The sequence below is a fragment of the Pelodiscus sinensis genome, chromosome 23, assembly GCF_049634645.1.
Source record: "Pelodiscus sinensis isolate JC-2024 chromosome 23, ASM4963464v1, whole genome shotgun sequence".
In the NCBI taxonomy this organism is placed as follows: Eukaryota; Metazoa; Chordata; order Testudines; family Trionychidae; genus Pelodiscus; species Pelodiscus sinensis.
The window spans coordinates 3,402,581-3,418,840 of NC_134733.1; the positions used below are offsets into that span (position 1 = coordinate 3,402,581).

The 16,260-nt window shown below is 47.2% G+C and overlaps 1 protein-coding gene across 18 annotated transcripts in view; it reads right to left on the reverse strand.

Annotated features, from left to right (window-relative positions):
- Positions 1-16,260, reverse strand: part of EIF4G3 (eukaryotic translation initiation factor 4 gamma 3) — a 324,364-nt gene that overhangs the window by 126,555 nt on the left and 181,549 nt on the right. The window lies entirely within an intron of this gene.

Sequence of the window (16,260 nt, forward strand, 5' to 3'; positions counted from 1 at the left end):
TACCCAAAAGGGGTGACAGCTAAGCAGCTGGAGCAATGTTAGAACAAGACACAATTTTTACAAGATATCTTTTCATACTCTAAGAAATACTTTACAGAACAAGGAGTTAACAACTGGTATAACAATGATAATGTAGGAAAATGCACAGCCATACGTTACACATCATTACTGTCTGAAAGAGCACTACTATTGACCAGGAGGCTGGGTTATGCTAGTTTTTCCTCAAAGCATGCCTAAAATTTTTAATTTCTACCTCAACCGTGGCCAGAAAAAAGGAAGAAGAAATCATATTTTAATATCTCGTCCCAAAGGATGGCACTCTAGATACACAGCTCCTCTTTGGCAACATGCTTATCTTTAACTGTGTTTTTAATTAATACTCATACTCTGGACAAAAAGATAGATAAAAAAATATATTCAGCCAAAAAATCTCTGATCTGTACTATCAGTTCTACCAGGCTTGGGAGCTGATCTTGGAAACACACATGCGCTTAACTATAAGCATGCAAAGAAACCTAGAGAAACAAATAGGGCTGCTCACATGCTTAAAATTAAGCGTGTACAAAATGTCTGTAGGATCAGGGCCTCAACTGCTAACTTCGCTAACAGCTGTGGAGCAACCTGGCAACTTCAACATCAGACAATAAAATGGAATTCAGAAACTTTACACAGGGGTGAGTGAAGGAAGAGGGAATGAAGACAATGCAGCAATATATTAATACCATTTGTTTTTGTAATTAGATCCAAAGCTACTGACATTTGTTCCTGTGGGCAAAAAGGAAAGTGGGTTCGTTGTTTCCAGTGCCCAAAAAGATGCATTGGTAGTTCAGTGGCTTGTTAACAGAGGTTAGTTTGACTGTGGATTTTCAGTGATATAACTGGAATCAGAGAAAATCATTATAGCAAGCATGCCAGTTGAAACATACTGTGTGATACAATATACCGCTACACGTATTAAGAGAGTCGCTCTCTTTGTGGAAGACAACACAGATGGCCACAGCAATATATACTATACTAATGAAAATAGGATTCATAATATAAAGACAAAAGTAAGCTCTTGATAAAAAACAAAATATCCCTATTATATCTGGTCCTCTTATATAATGCATGACAATGCCAACACCAGTATCATCTGAAATATTAGTAATAACTTAGTTGAAAAACTTCACTGTGCACATTAGTTGTAACTAGCTTAAACTTCTGAACAACTTTATAGAGCTACCGAACTTAATACAGTGCTTTTCTTCCCTCGATCTAAACACACATTAAAATAAGAGCACATATCTGCTTTACAGATGAGGAAATAGAAACAGAAAAAAATCATTTGTGACAAAGCAGGAATTTTCTAAATAGTTTTCCCTTTGTACTTTGCATTGCTATCCAGTGGACGTGAAAGGTTCAAAGCTGTAACTGAAGAAGCACAGAAGACACGAGGCCTGTATTTCATCTAACTGTCTCAGATGATTAAAAAACTGGTTGAAACTGATCCATGCCAACAAAGAATCTGGAAAGACAATGAGAAAGGACACCTAGCAGCAGAAAATCTTAACAGGAGGAATACATGCACACAGTTGGAAAACAAAGGAGAAAGGCACCATGTGGCTGGAGTAAAGGCTTCCCTTTGGGGAGAAACAGGCTCTCACCTAGGACTAAGAACAAAGGGAGAGAATCAGAGCCAGAAATGGAATCCCTAACAGGCTGATTGCACTAGCTTGGCCAGAATGGACTATGGCTTAACCTTTGCCTCTCTATGCTAACCTAAGGAGTTGCAGGTTCTGCAGCCAGGTCACTAAAAAATTCTTACTTTGATCTTTTTTTTTTACCAGTTTGTGTTGGTGAGAGAGATAAGATTTCAAGCTACACAGAGCTCTTCTTCAGGTCATAAACTTGTCGTGACAGGAGACCCAAGTCCAGTGCTGCTGGACTTGGCTGTTAAATGTTTTCTAAAGTGGGAAGAGATGCCAATTTTTATGCAGATGGCAGAGTTTGTGGTTTAGCAAAGTATGGATATAAGTAAGAACCCACTGTTAGTGAAAGAATGCAAATAGTTTAAGCCGGGGTGGACAATAATTTTTGGTAGAGGGCCACTCCAAGATTTTGGAAAGTGGTCAAGGGCCACTGTAGGGTCTGGGGTAGAGGTTGGGTGCAGAAGGGCGCATGGGGTAAGGCACAGGGGTGCAGGAGAAGGTGTGAGGTCTTAGAGGGAGTTTGGGTGAAGAAGGGGGTTGTGACCTGAGTCAGAGGAGTGGAGAGGTAGGGTCAGGGAGCAGGTATGGGTGCAAGAGAGGATTCTGGCCTGGGGGAGGGGCTCTAGGAGGTGCAAAGTCTGGGAGGGAATTGTGACCTGGGAGAAGGGGAAAAGGGGCTGCAGACTGCAGAGGGTTTGGGTGGTGACCTGGTGCAAGGTCTGGGAGAGTGTTTGGATACAGAAGAGGATTCTGGCCTGGGGAAGGACTATAGGAGGGGATACAGGGCCTGGGAGGGAATTGTGCCCTGGGGGAGAGGGGTGCAGAGGGTTTGGATGGTGACCTGGGGGAGGGAGTTGGGGTGCGGGAGGGGTGCTAGAGACAGGCTCTGACTGGGAGGCGCTTACTTAAGCCAGCAGCCCTGCAGTACCCCCAAGGCAGGCTGGGCTCCCTGCCTGCTGCAGCCCCAGATCACTTTAAACCCTGTTCCCTCCATGTGGCTCTCAGCTCTGGGAAGGAAAAGAGGCTCGTGCTGCCCCCATCCCTCTGGCCAATCTCTCAGCTCCTATTTTTAACAATCCCATGGAACTCCCAAATACAACTGCACAAGAGCGCTCCCATCTTGTTGGCTCTGCAAACACAGCAGTAAGCAGAAATCAGCAATGAGCTAAGCTACTCTCAAGGTCAGCGGGACTGCTTGCTATGATAGCCACAGCCTTGACCGTATAAAGCGCTTGTCACCGTACCGTGAGGTAATGACAGACCAATATAATTATCTACTGGCCGCAAAGCTATTTCAGGGCTTATGAAATTCACCATGGGAAGTTCAGCACTGCCTATGTGTGGATATGAGACTGGCACTGGGCGTGACAAAATGTGAGACTTGACCGGTTTGATGGTCAGTGCGTAAAAGCTGGAATTAATCAGAGTCATTCTAAGTTCAATTCCACTGGAAACACAGGAATACAAAAATGTCAAGTGAACAAAACAGCTGGGGAAAAACAATTCCTTCCAATAAAATGTGCATGTGCACAAGAAAACAAATGATACAAGACAAACATATATTCAGGCTTTCAAAGCGGCGCAGTTTATGGTGTGGTGGCCCACTCTGGAAGGGGAGGGGCAAAAGCAGCCATGGGGAGTCTGCGCACAGCCCAGCCAATGTGGGAAGAACTTATAGGAAGCCAAGCAGGGGTAGGGTTAGAAATATCAATCAGGGCTAGGTTGGGCCCTATAAGAAGGGCTACAAAACAGAGAGGAGCCATCTCTACCTGCGAGGGAGAAGAAACGGCTGCCTAGGGAAGCACCTAGACAGAGCAGTCCTGGGCAGGGTAGAGGGGCGAAGGAGTTCTTGGCTGACCACTGTCACACTAAGGGTACGTCTACACTACAGCGCTAGTTCGAACTAACGCGTCTAGAACTAAAAACTAGTTCGAATTAGCGTTTTGCTAATTCGAACTAGCAAGTCCACATTGAGTGGACTCTGAACAGGGCTTAAGGCTGGCCGGAAGCAGTGCCGGCAGGGCATCAGAGGAGGACTTAGAGCGTGGAGATGCTGTCTCAGGCTAGCCGAGGGCTGCGCTTAAAGGGTCCCGACCCCCACCCCGGACAGACAGTTCTCAGGGGTGCCCCGCTTGAAAACCAGTCCTGGCTTGGAGTGCCCGGACTACCCACACTGGGCACATCACACCACTCGGCCATCAGCCCGGCTGCACTTGCCGCAGGCTGCCATCTGGGGAGAGGGGACAATTGGGGGGCTGCAGGAGAGCTTCCACCCCCAGAAGCCCGCAGAGCCAGCCCAGTCCTCCCCATCGGGGGCTCGTACCCCATTCCTCCCTCACCTCCTTCCACTTACCCCTCCCTAGCCCCCCTTCTTATTGATGTACAAAATAAAGATAAGGTTTCTTCCAACATTGACTCTGTCTTTATTGAACAAAACTGGGGGAGACTGGGAAAAGGAGGTGGGAGAGGGGAAGAGAAAGGCTGGGAGAGGGGAGGGCAACTAACATGATCAGGGGTTGGGAACAGGTCCCAGATGAAGAGAGGCTACCGAGACTGGGACTGTTCAGCTTAGAAAAGAGGAGACGGAGGGGGACAGGATAGAGGTCTCTAAAAGCAGGGGTTGGGTGGAGAGGGTGCATACAAAAAAGTTCTTCATTAGTTCCCATAAAGAAGGACTAGAGGACACCAAAGGAAAGGAATGGGTAGCAGGCTTCAAACTAGTAAGAGAAAGTTGTTCTTGACAAAGCAAATAGTTAACCTGCAGAACTCCTTGCTGCAGGAGGCTGTGAAGGCTACAACTAGAACAGAGTTGAAAGGGAAGTGAGATCAAGTCATGGAGGTTGGGTCCATGGAGTAGTCTTAGCCAGAGGGTAGGAGTGGTGTCCCTGCCCAAAGTTTGTGGAAGGCTGGAGAGGGATGGCACGAGACAAATGGCTTGGTCACTGTCTTCGGTCCATCCCCTCCAGGGTCCCTAGGGTTGGCCGCTGTCGGCAGACAGGCTACTGGGCTAGATGGACCTTTGGTCTGACCCAGGACGGCCATTGTAAGCTCAGGGCTCAGGATCGGGGGTCTCAGTGGACCCCCTTGATTTTCATGCACACCTGCTCCTGGGTGGCCAGGCTGGCAGCTCTCCTGCCCTAGCCGGCCACTTTCCTGTGCCTAGTGCGAAGATCGTGGACGAGGTCCACGATGTCCGCACTAGCCCAGGAAGGTGCCCGCCTCTTGCGGTCCAGGGCAAGCTCCCGGGAGCCGCCAGCCTGGTCCCGGGAAGAGGGGGTGGGCTGGGGGACATCGGGTGGGTGGCTCTGTGCCGTGCCAGGTGCAGGGTCTACTGGCTGGGTGCTGGCAGGCTTGCACCTGGCACGGGCACCGTAGCCAGCCCGTGCCCCTTTAAGGGGTCCGGGGCTGGGAGGGGGGCATAGAGTTTCCCTGGTGTTGGCCAGAGTGGCCACCAGGGAAACCTGGGGAGGGCTAGCCTCCCACTAGTTCGAATTAAGGGGCTACACACCCCTTAATTCGAACTAGTAAGTTCGAACTAGGCTTAATCCTCGTAAAATGAGGTTTACCTAGTTCGAACTAAGCGCTCCGCTAGTTCGAATTAAATTCGAACTAGCGGAGCGCTAGTGTAGCGGCTATGAATGTTAGTTCGAACTAACATCCGTTAGTTCGAACTAACATTGTAGTGTAGACATACCCTAAGGGTCTTGCTAGAAGGTGCTAGGGCTACAGGACAGAAGGCCCAGGGAAATAGGCAGCCAGTTGCACCACGCTGGCCGCTGATGAATGTGGCCCATAACCAGGCTTCAGGTTGGGAGAGCCTGAAGTTGGCTTCAGAAGCAAGTGGTGGGACAAAGAATTGCCCGCTCCCCAAAAGTGGGGAGAGAGTAGGCCACAGCACAGCTGAAGGGCTATGCCCTGAGGAGGATGTCAGGGTCTGGCAGGGACATGGATCTGAACTGGTAGAGACAGCAGAGTGACAGCGGACAGGACACCCCCAGACAGTGGTGTACTCAACTGAACAGAGCCAATTCCCAAAGCAACCAGCAGGAGGCACGGCAGAGGTGAGTCCTGCCCCATTACATGCAGCTATACAAAAAGGTATGTCACAATATCGCCCTAACTGCTGGTCATTTGCAAGTGACAAATGCTGCTCCAAAGAGAAGCTGTCACTGAAAACTCTGTCTTCCTGAGCTCCCTTCTACCCTATCCCTACCAGCTCAGACAACCTCTTCGTGACACACTCACATCCATAAAGGCAACAATGAAGATGAGTTAAAACCGGAAATATACTCAGTTTGATGTGTTTGACTCGGCAACGGAACTTAGTTTTTCTATCATTTTTGCTTCATTACACTTGGAGTGTGCTAAACAGTCACTGTCCACCTTGGCAAGATTATATATTTTTGCATCCTTGATACAAGCGATGCAAGTAATACAAAAAAGACTCAAACTTGCAAAGTGCTGCACACTGACATCACCCTGAGCTGTGGTACTCAACACTTTTCACAAGTGCTGAGCGCCTTCCAGAACGGAGATATAAATCTTTCCTAATGTGTCACTGAATCTCTCTCTCTCACTGCATGTAGACTTCAGCTTTTTTTTTGGAAGAGGCTTTTCAGAAATTTGGCCTGTCTACACTGGGTCAAATTTTGGAAAAACTTCCTCTTTTGATAGAGTACTTATTCCTCATGAAATGAGGAATATAGAACTTCCAAAAGAGCACGTCTGCTCTTCCGCAAAAATGTCAGAAGAGCAGACACGTTCCCCGGACGCAGTGGAGTTTTTCAGGGATACCTCTGGTATCCTGGAAAACTTCTGTAGTATAGACATAGCCTCTCTCTCCATTCTTCTCCCCTTCAATTACCAAGATCATAGCAACATCAGATGAATGGCAGGAAATATATTAATTGTAGTATTGTGTATTTCAGAAATCACATCTCCTTAAGTATTTTACACACCCATAGCTTGTTGATAATTGCTCTGGAGTAGTTTACTGTTACAACACTGCTCCATGAAAAGGAAGTAAATGTCTGACACAAAGAGATAAAACGTACTTCTCTCAAGCTTGAAATATTCCATTCCTACAAATGTCACTTATTTTAAATATAAGAACTGAAAGAAGACAAGTGACTGTAGGATTTTTTATCACGGTTTAACTGGCATGAAGACGGTGGTTAAACCACTAATGAATTATGCAGGTCATTTTAAAAAAGTGCCAATAAGACCTTTATAACCCTATGTGTTCTGTATTTGCTGCACGATTTATAGAAAAACTATTTAAAATATTTCAGAGCCTTACAATGAGACACGCTGCCAGAAAATCAGATCCCACTGCAATGCAAGAGAAACTGAGCACCTAAATCCTTTACAATCCTTTAACAATTTCAGACTGAGTCCAACTGTTCAAAACACCGAGAGAAGAAGAAAACGGAAACAAACAACTTACAGGCCATTACTGCATGAATGACCTGGATTTATTTCACATACATGTGACAACTTTACAGTTGTAAGGTCTGATATCTTGTGATGTTCCCTGCTGTGTAGTCCCAAGGGAGAGCTGGGGATTTCACCTTGCTAGTAAGGTCTCATAGGTAATAAGACATAATACCTTACATTTGTCACTGGTGCAGCACTGACTCCTTCACCTCGCAGAGAAGTGAAATCGTGGACAAGAAAGAGAGCCCATACAAGTGGCCATATTGCACCACACCAATGGTTCACCCAGCCCGGTCCTGCCTTCCAAGTCTGGACAAAGGCAGGTGCGCCAGAGGGAATGACAGAACAGGTAATCATCACACAATCTATGCCATGGTACCCATTCCCAGCTTCTGGCAACCATAGTCTTGGGACACTTCATAGCATGGTTTTGCTACCCTGCGCATCCTGGCTAATAGTCATTGATGGCCCTATCCTCCAGGAACTTAAGTTTTATTTTGAATCCTGGTATGGTCTTGGGCTTCACAACATCCTCTAGCAAAGAGTTCCACAAGATGGAGGGCTGGGGCTTCACTCCCAAGAATACATTTAAACGACTGCTTCTGGCCCCCAGGATACTTTGCTGGGCCAGGCTATGCAGGTTTGCGGGAGGAGGCAGAGCAGTGACAGCTAAAGCTCATGTCTCTATACTTTCTCCTTGCAGACCCTTGATGGAGTTGTCAAGCCCTTGGTGGGAGGGGAAGCCAGGCCTCTTTCCATGCACACTGAGGCGTATGAATGACCAGTGACAGAAGGACGGACCAACTGTCCTTTAACCCATGCAGTCTCACATCAGTTTGCTCTGAGAAGTGACCTTTCTCATCAAACAGGAGGTCCTGGTTAGAGATCTGGTGGGACAGGCCAGCAGTCTGAAGCCAGGAGCTGTGCCTAATGACCACTGCTGATGCAACCACCCTCGCCATTGAGTTCTCTACATCCATGCCATCTGGGGAGGGCACCTAGCTGCCACAGTGTACTCCTCCCCCAAGGTGCTCAACCCCTGGGCCAGATTCTGAGGCAGGAACTCCTATGGAGGGAGTCCCATAAGTTACAATTATAGTTGCCCAAGAGAGCCTGATGGTTCGCCACCAGAAACTGTAGGCTGGCTATTGAATAAATTCTTCTCTCTCTTTACTTCTGGGAGTTGAACTAGCACACCCTTGTTTGTCTTTTTTTTTTTTTTTTTTGGCTGCAAGGACAACCAGTGAACGTGGAGCTGGGTGGATATAAAGGAATTCAAACTCTTTGGCTGGAACAAATGACTTCTTTTTGGCGCTTTAGGAGATGGGAGGGATGGCCAAGAAAGGAGTTTACCAGAGGGACGTGGCAATTTCCTGGACCCCATCATGCAGTGGTAGAACAACACATGCCAGGGTGGAGTCTGACAGGAGTCTGCCTGCTCAACCATCTCTTCCATGTCTAAGCAGAAATTCCTGGCCATCCGCTGAGGCAGGGCCTGGTGTTCCTTAAAACTGTCCAGCAGGCTGTCCCTCAGGATCCCATAACTACCTTGTCAGGTATGGTACTGTAACACCACGAGATACTCTGAGGCGCTATTCCCTGTGGAGGAGAGACCCACAAGATGCCATCAGTGCTGCACAGGTATCAGTGGCACTGTACTGAGTCCAATGCCACCAGGTACAGTGACCGAGGAGGTAGCAGAGGAGCAGCATGAAAAGGGCTTTGTCATCGCTGGAATGGCCCACACACTCCAGTAAGGCCACTGGCCATGCTGCCAAGGTGGCACCACGGACATTGACACAGCCCGACATGCATTTGCACTGGTGGAATACTGGAGAGGAGCTGAACTGCCCTTCCATGCCAAAGGAATCCCCTCCAGTGACCATGGCTGGACTCTCAGAAACTGTGTCTCCCTGCTGACCATCGCCGCCAGAGACTTGTGTCTGCAGTGGGAGGAACAGTGCAGGCATTGAAGGGACCAGGTCTAGGGGGATCAGAATTGCATGGGGTAGGTGACCAAGATCTGCGCTAAGAGGACTGGTGAGAGGGCAAATGGTGCCAGTGGAATGGGGTCCAGTGCCTTCCCCAAGGCAGCGCCAGTGACCAAGAACAAACCCCAGAGGATCTGGGCTGCTACAACACCAGAGAACTGCAGCATGGCGATAGAGAACACTGCCTTGCCTCAGGGGATCCACAGTGCTCCACTCCCCAGAGGGGTCTTAGTGCCTGGCCTGCCCTCGTAAGGAGCATTTGCGCAGTGCCAGCAGTGTGCACGGAGACCACTGCTCGACGAGAACCAAGTGAGCCTGGGAAAGAATCAGTGCTGTCCAAAGTTTGGATCTCCTACTACTCCTGGGAGTCAGTGGTGGAGCCTTTAAAGCAGGAGGGGGCAAAGGGCCTCCTGGATCCGGACTCTAAGCTAGCAGCTGACTACGCATGGCGCTCCCTTGCAGGGCGGAGGCAGGGAGCCAGAGACTTTGCGTGCTCCCCCTCCCCTAGGCCCTGTCTGTCCTGGGGGCAAGGGGAGTGCATTAAGTTTCCTCCCACTGCCAGAGGCACGGGTACCTAGCTGTTCAGAACAGCTGGCGGTTCTCTCTGCGGGGGGCAGGGAGAAAGATTTTGCATGCTCCCCCATGCCTAGACCAATCAGGGTGTGTGGGTGGGAAAACACTGAAGTATCCTGCCCCTCCCCTTCCACCTGAGGCCCCGCCCCTTCTGATAGCCCCAGGCCACTTAAAACATTTTTGAAGTGGCCCCCAGTCAAAAATTATTTCCCATCCCTGCTTTAAGGGGCAAAGGGCTCTGATCAGGGAGGCACATCCACTTGGCTCCAGAGTGGCAGGGTGTCCTGAACTGGGTCCTTTGCACAATGCCCCATGGTGGGGAGCTATGTTTCTTCATTTTCTTTCTGGACATGGGCAACAGGAAGTGGTGCCGGATGGAGCCTGGTGCACTGCAGAACAAGGTCAAGACAGTAGGTGAGCTATGGTGGGAGATCCTAAGGTGACCAGACGTCCTCCTTTGAGGGGGATAGTCCTCCTTATAAGGGGCTTGTCCTCCACAATAATTATGTCCTCCTTTGAAAAAAATTGTCCTTCTTGTACTACTTTCCTTTTTTTTTTTTGCTTGAAAATACCGGCTGTCCGATGTTTTTTTGGGAGACCATCTGGCAACCATAAAATACAAGTATGGGTTTTTTTGTCATCTTAGAGATCCTGAAAGCTGGAGGAAGAGGAGCCTCCATAAGGAGAGCCTGTAAATGATTATCCTGCTCTTTCTGAACTCTGGGTTGAAAATTTGTACAAACATACTTGTCCTTCACATGTGACTGCCCCGAGCACTTGAGGCAGCGGCTGTAGGGCTCACGTGCAGTCACAGGCCGGTTACAGTGTGCACAGGGTTTAAACCCCACAGGAATTCTAATTTCTAACTCCTAACTACTTTGAACAACCACTTAACTCTAACTACAATAACCTACAATTTTCAAGACCCTAAGGCTCAAAATCGGAAGAGACAAAGTCGCTAGTCCATGCTATGCAAAGAAAAGACGCTCTGACAAACCACCACGTGGTTTTGAAGCACTTGGAAGGGGGGAAAGTGATCAGGAATAGTCAACATGAATTCACAAAGGGTAAGTCCTGCCTGACCAACCTGATTGACTTCTATGACGAGGTAACTGGCTCTGTGGACATGGGGAAGTCAGTGGATGTGACATACCTTGACTTTCTCAAAGCTTTTGATATGGTCTCCCACAATATTCTTGCCAGCAAGCTAAGGAAGTATGGACTGGATAAATGGACTGTAAGATGGACAGAACGTTGGCTGATTGTTGGGCCCAACGGGTAGCTGATACTTTTAGAGAACTTTTTTACTTCCCAAATGGATCTACTGGACATCAGCTGAGCACTGCTGCTCCTGCTAATTCAACCACACAGCAGCCAAGCCACCGCATGCAGTGCTGCCAGATTTGGGTACAGAACAGTGCCGTGATTTTGGAACAGCAAAGTCAGCCTGAAAGGCAGCTGGAATGGAGTCATAACCATGAGTTCCAGCAGCCAGGCTGGTAGTATGAGGATCTCCCTAGCTCTGTCATGGCTGAGGACCCTGGGGGTCGGGCACTCTTAGTCCCTGGGAGGTAAGCTGCAACAAGCTGTGTGCCATACTGCAGAGGCCCCAGAGCTTAGGGCCTTGTGATAAAGGGTTGCAAAGCCGGCTTCACCTTGCTTGTTGATACAGAACATGGTGGCTTTGTTGCCCATAAGGATCTGAATCCCCTTGTCCTGCATATAAAGAAGAAAAGCAGGGGAGGCCAGGAAAACCGCCCAAAGTTCCTTGGTGTTACTATGCAAAGAGCAATTGTGACTGGACCAACGACCATGAGTAGTGAGATAACCCCAGGTCCAATGCATTGGAGACAAGGGTTGTCGATGTAGCCAGAGCTGCAAAGAGGACTTCTTCCAGCACCACTGCAGGATCTTGCTACCAAGTCAGAGATGACAGCACCCTGAACACCCATCCAGGCTGTGCATCTTGGGGATATAAGCTGATGCCAGTCATTCCAGTAGGGGCCTGAAGGTGGAGCTGCGCATGACAGAACACCTAAGTGAAGGCTGCCATGTGACTCACTGTCTCGGGCATGTGTGGGCTTGCATACATGAGACAAAGTCAACCACTGCTTGGAACTGAGTCTCGGGGAGAAAGGCCCTCATCAATACTGCTGCAATTAATTCTATGTTGCAATGAGGTTAAGGGTTATTATCAGCCCCAGGCTGCAAAAGGTGGAACAGATCAGATCAGCAGTCGTTGAGGTACAGATACATTTGGATTCCCCTTCATCATAGGTGAGTGGCCAATGGCACTATCCAATTTTTCAACACTCTTTGTGGTTGATGAGACACCAAAGCACATTTCTATGAACGACAAATGGTGCTGGGAAAATAGAAATAGGGAACTAAGTGTTCTTTAAATCAAGAATGGCATAAAAGGCTCCCAAATCAAGGAAGGGGACAATGGAGGCCAGGGAGTCCATATGAAACTTCAACTTCTTGAAGAGACTCGTTGAGGTCACACAGGTTAGGAATGGGTCTGAAACCCTCTTTGCCTTCAGAAATAGGAAGTAAAAGAAGTAAAACCCTCTTCCTTCCTTGTTCCAAGGAACCTCCTCCACTGTCCCAAGGCAAATGAGATTACTGACCTCCTAAGGAAGAAGCTGCTCAAGGGTCCATGAAGAGGGATGGGAAGAATGGTCAGAGATAAATTATAGGGTATAGCCCGAAGAGTCTGCATCAAGTGTCCAACAGTCTGAGGTCATATAGGACCAAGTTGACAAGAAAGGAGAGAGGAGAAGGGAAAGGATGGATCCATTAGATTGTCTGGGGTGTCATCCTTGGCTGCACCCTCAACTTGCCTGCTTTTGGCCTCCTTGGTTTCGAGAAGGGTCCAGGTGGAAAGACGACAGGCATCATTGGCACCTCCCATGGGTTCCAGTACAGCTATTGGGAAAGCCACTGTCTCTGCTACAACAGCACCATGGTTGGTGCTATGATGGTCTATCGCACTGGAGAAGAATTCTCCTGTTGGTGCTACAGGCTAAATACTTGGTCCAACCCAGACCACTATCCCTCCAGCTGCATTTTGACCTTTGTTGGAGCCTTGGAGGAATCTGGGTTTGCCTGCTGACTCTGGTCCACGACTGGCAAGGTGAAGACAAGTAGCAATATCTGCTGGAAGAACAGTACTAAGGTAACCAGGATCGGGGCCAGGATTCTAAGCAGCCCTCCAGGATGGTGAATGATGTCCAGAATTCTGGTTGGGGGGAGGATATCTGAGACCTCAGCGACCTGGGGCTGGAAGTTTACTGGTACAGGGAACGGCATCACAGCTCTGGCATCCGGTACCTAGTCTGCAGGGAACATGTTGGGGATCTGGGTCATCTAGCTGCAGAGCTTGGATATAGTGCTGGGGTCTGAGGTTGCAGAGACAGGGATGTGAAGCTGAGATTCGCATGAGTCTGAACTCCCACAGACTTCCCCTTCAGCGCTGAGATCAAAGCCAAGATAATCATCTGCTGTGGTACCAGTGGAGTGGGCCATCTTTGCTCTTTGGCTACTGGTACTACTTTGGACCCTGATGGCCCAGGGAGAAGGTCCTTGCCATGACCCAGAGTCGGAGGGCAGAGGGGAAGGATGGCTCCCTGATCAGGCCTCAGCAGAAACCCCGTGAAGCCCCATGGTGGACATACGGTCTAACAAAGGCCCTTTGTCCACAGCCCCCTTGTCCTTAAATGCTGCAAGGCTCCTCTTCTTTTGGTGCTTCCTCATCACTGGTGACAAGGAATTGTGCCAGGCAAGGCACTTCCAATCAAAGCCAAAGTATTCCACATGGGTTCCTCTATAGAGGGGTCCAACATAGGGTAAAGTGCAGCCTCTTTGAGGAGGGCTCTCAAGCAGTTATCCTACTCCTTTTGTGTACAAGTATGGAAGTACTTACAAATGCAACACTTGCCCTTTCTACAGGCTTCCCCCAAACATTTCAGGCAGCTGTCATGGGGTCATTGATTGGGATCAGCCGGCTGCATGAGAAACAAGGCTTTAAGCTGAGTAAGAGGGGCATGTCTTCCTGGGGGAAGAGGGGTGTCAAAGTCTCAGCTGGGACTAAGTACTCTAACTACAAAGACTAGCTACAAAAACTACAACTATTACAACAAAGACATGCTATTATTAGCTAGATACAAATTAGGTAGAACAAAGAACCACCACTAAGAACCACAGCCAACCCTACCTATATCACTAAGGCAAAAGTCTCCAACAACTGTGCACGTGGGTGTGCACACACCTAGAATAGAACTGACATGAGCAAAAACTGAAGAAGAACCATGATTTAAGGTCCAGAAAACCACTGGAAAAAAGAAACAACTACGTAATGGCTGATTTCTTATAACAGTCTCTTATATTCTTCCACTCCTCGTTCACAAAGAGAAATGTCAAAATACAAATTAAGTAACTACATAATTATACTGGATTAAGTGAGATGTTCCATTCAACAGAAAGTAGAGTTAAGCTGGAATGAGGAGCATGGACTATGTTCTCCAATGCCTTGCCTGTTGAATTGATTTGTATCTTACAAAATAGATGTAAACTGTTATTCTAATTTGTTAGCATTTTACACCCTGTTAGCATGGGTATAAATAAAACAAAGTGAATGGTAATAGAGAATTTGGCTCCTTCAGCTTTATTTCATCCAGTTACCTCTGCTGCTGCCTGAATCTCATTGGCAATTTCTCAGCTTGGTGATCAAATGACTGATGGAATACACCAGAGAGTCCCTAAATATTGCCCAAAAGAGGGTTGCATTGGCAGAAATGAAAAGCTGTATCAAACTAACCTAAAAGAACAGACTGTAACCATCTTCATCTTGGTGTGGTAGCTTTTCATGCAAATTGAAATGGAGCACTAGATGTTTTAGTCTCTCGTTTTACAGATCACATCTCCATTATTAAAAATTATGAGTGTCTATGTTTTAGTAATGTGCGTTCCAGGCAAGCCCAACTGGAATACATGATACTAACCATACACACCTCTCCCCCCTTGCAATAGTAGACACATCGCGTCTATGGAAGTCTTACTGTGACTATGTGAAGCTGGACCAGTTTATGAAGCCGTGCTCACCCGTCCCCAGAACATTAATTGCACTTGTATATTTACTTAGGTTGCCCTCAGAAGTCCTTTTGCACAGCCCAGGCGCCCAAACTAAAGGAATTATCTGCCTCAAGAAATATCACAGATATTAAAGGAAAAAAATAACCCAAAACTAAGTCTGACAGGCTCAGACTCAGGTCTGACATTTTAGTTGAGACATTTCACATACAACGGAAACACCTAAAAGCAATTTCTGCCTAATTTTTCTGCCAGCATGGGAAGTCTCAAGTTATTCTTCAACCTTTAACTCCCTCCCTTCCTCACAATACGGTATGTATCAAATCATGCAGACTTTTGTGGCATTCATAATGGAATTCCTCTCAAATATGAGCTTATTTAGAGCACAATTCGCTCAGTTCCTAAAACTGTCTTCAGAAACTCCAAGACCAGAAAGGACCACTGTGATCATCTACTCAGCCCTCTTGTCTAATACAACCCAGAGATGCTTCTAAAACCAATTTCCCCATTCTGTTTTGAATTTAAAAATGGTAACATGTTTTCTTTCAATGGTAGATTTGACAACACCACCAGGCGCAAGCACAGAGCAGTGTAATTAGACACTGCAGATATGTCCATTGTCAAAAACTGTGATAAAAAAGGAGGGGAGAAGGAACTTATGAGTATATTTTACAGACTCGATTTCTTCCCTTTAATGTCCTTTCAAAGTATAAAATATTTTATTACTTCTGTTTTTAATCAACTTCCGTATTTCTACCTCCTGTTCCATTTTGAGTTACAATTACATTTTTAAAAGGTAATGCTGTCCTGGTGATAAGTACCAGATTAACAGCACTAGGAAAGAAAGTCCTCCACTGTCTGCAGAACAGGAGGCATCAGAGCAAGTTTGTTTCACACTGTTATCTGTGTAAAATGACTGTAAGTCACTAGGAGAAACTTACCATTTCTATTTATCTCAATGCTTGCTGACAATTGAGATGGATTGCTTTTTAGCTGCTTTCATCACAAGGAGACTTTTTTTTTTAAACAGGAACAAAGTCTGTGTTGCCTGAATCTCTTTGTAAACAATTTTCTTAGATGAGACATCTGCCTGCATGGTCACATAACCAAGCAAACAAACTGCACTGCTGGTGGGCTACGGCACAGAGCTACAGGGGGACAGCAATTCAGTCCCCAGGCCAATGCATCACTTGGTCTTTCTGAAGAGACACAACCACAGCGTCAATTAGTGCAAACTGCAGTGAAGGTTTATGAACATCTGCCATTAAAAACAATGGCAGAGAGAGAAACCATCCTCTCTGGTGTATTAGAGAGACAGCATGATCCAAGAGAAGTGAACTGTACTGGGAACTAGAAGAGATCTGCTTCCTACGCCTGGCTTTTTCACTGACTGTTACTTCATTTCTCTATGCCTCAGATTCCTGAGTAAAATGGAGATGAAGCTATATGAGACCTATGGATCAAGAGTATAAAGTATAATC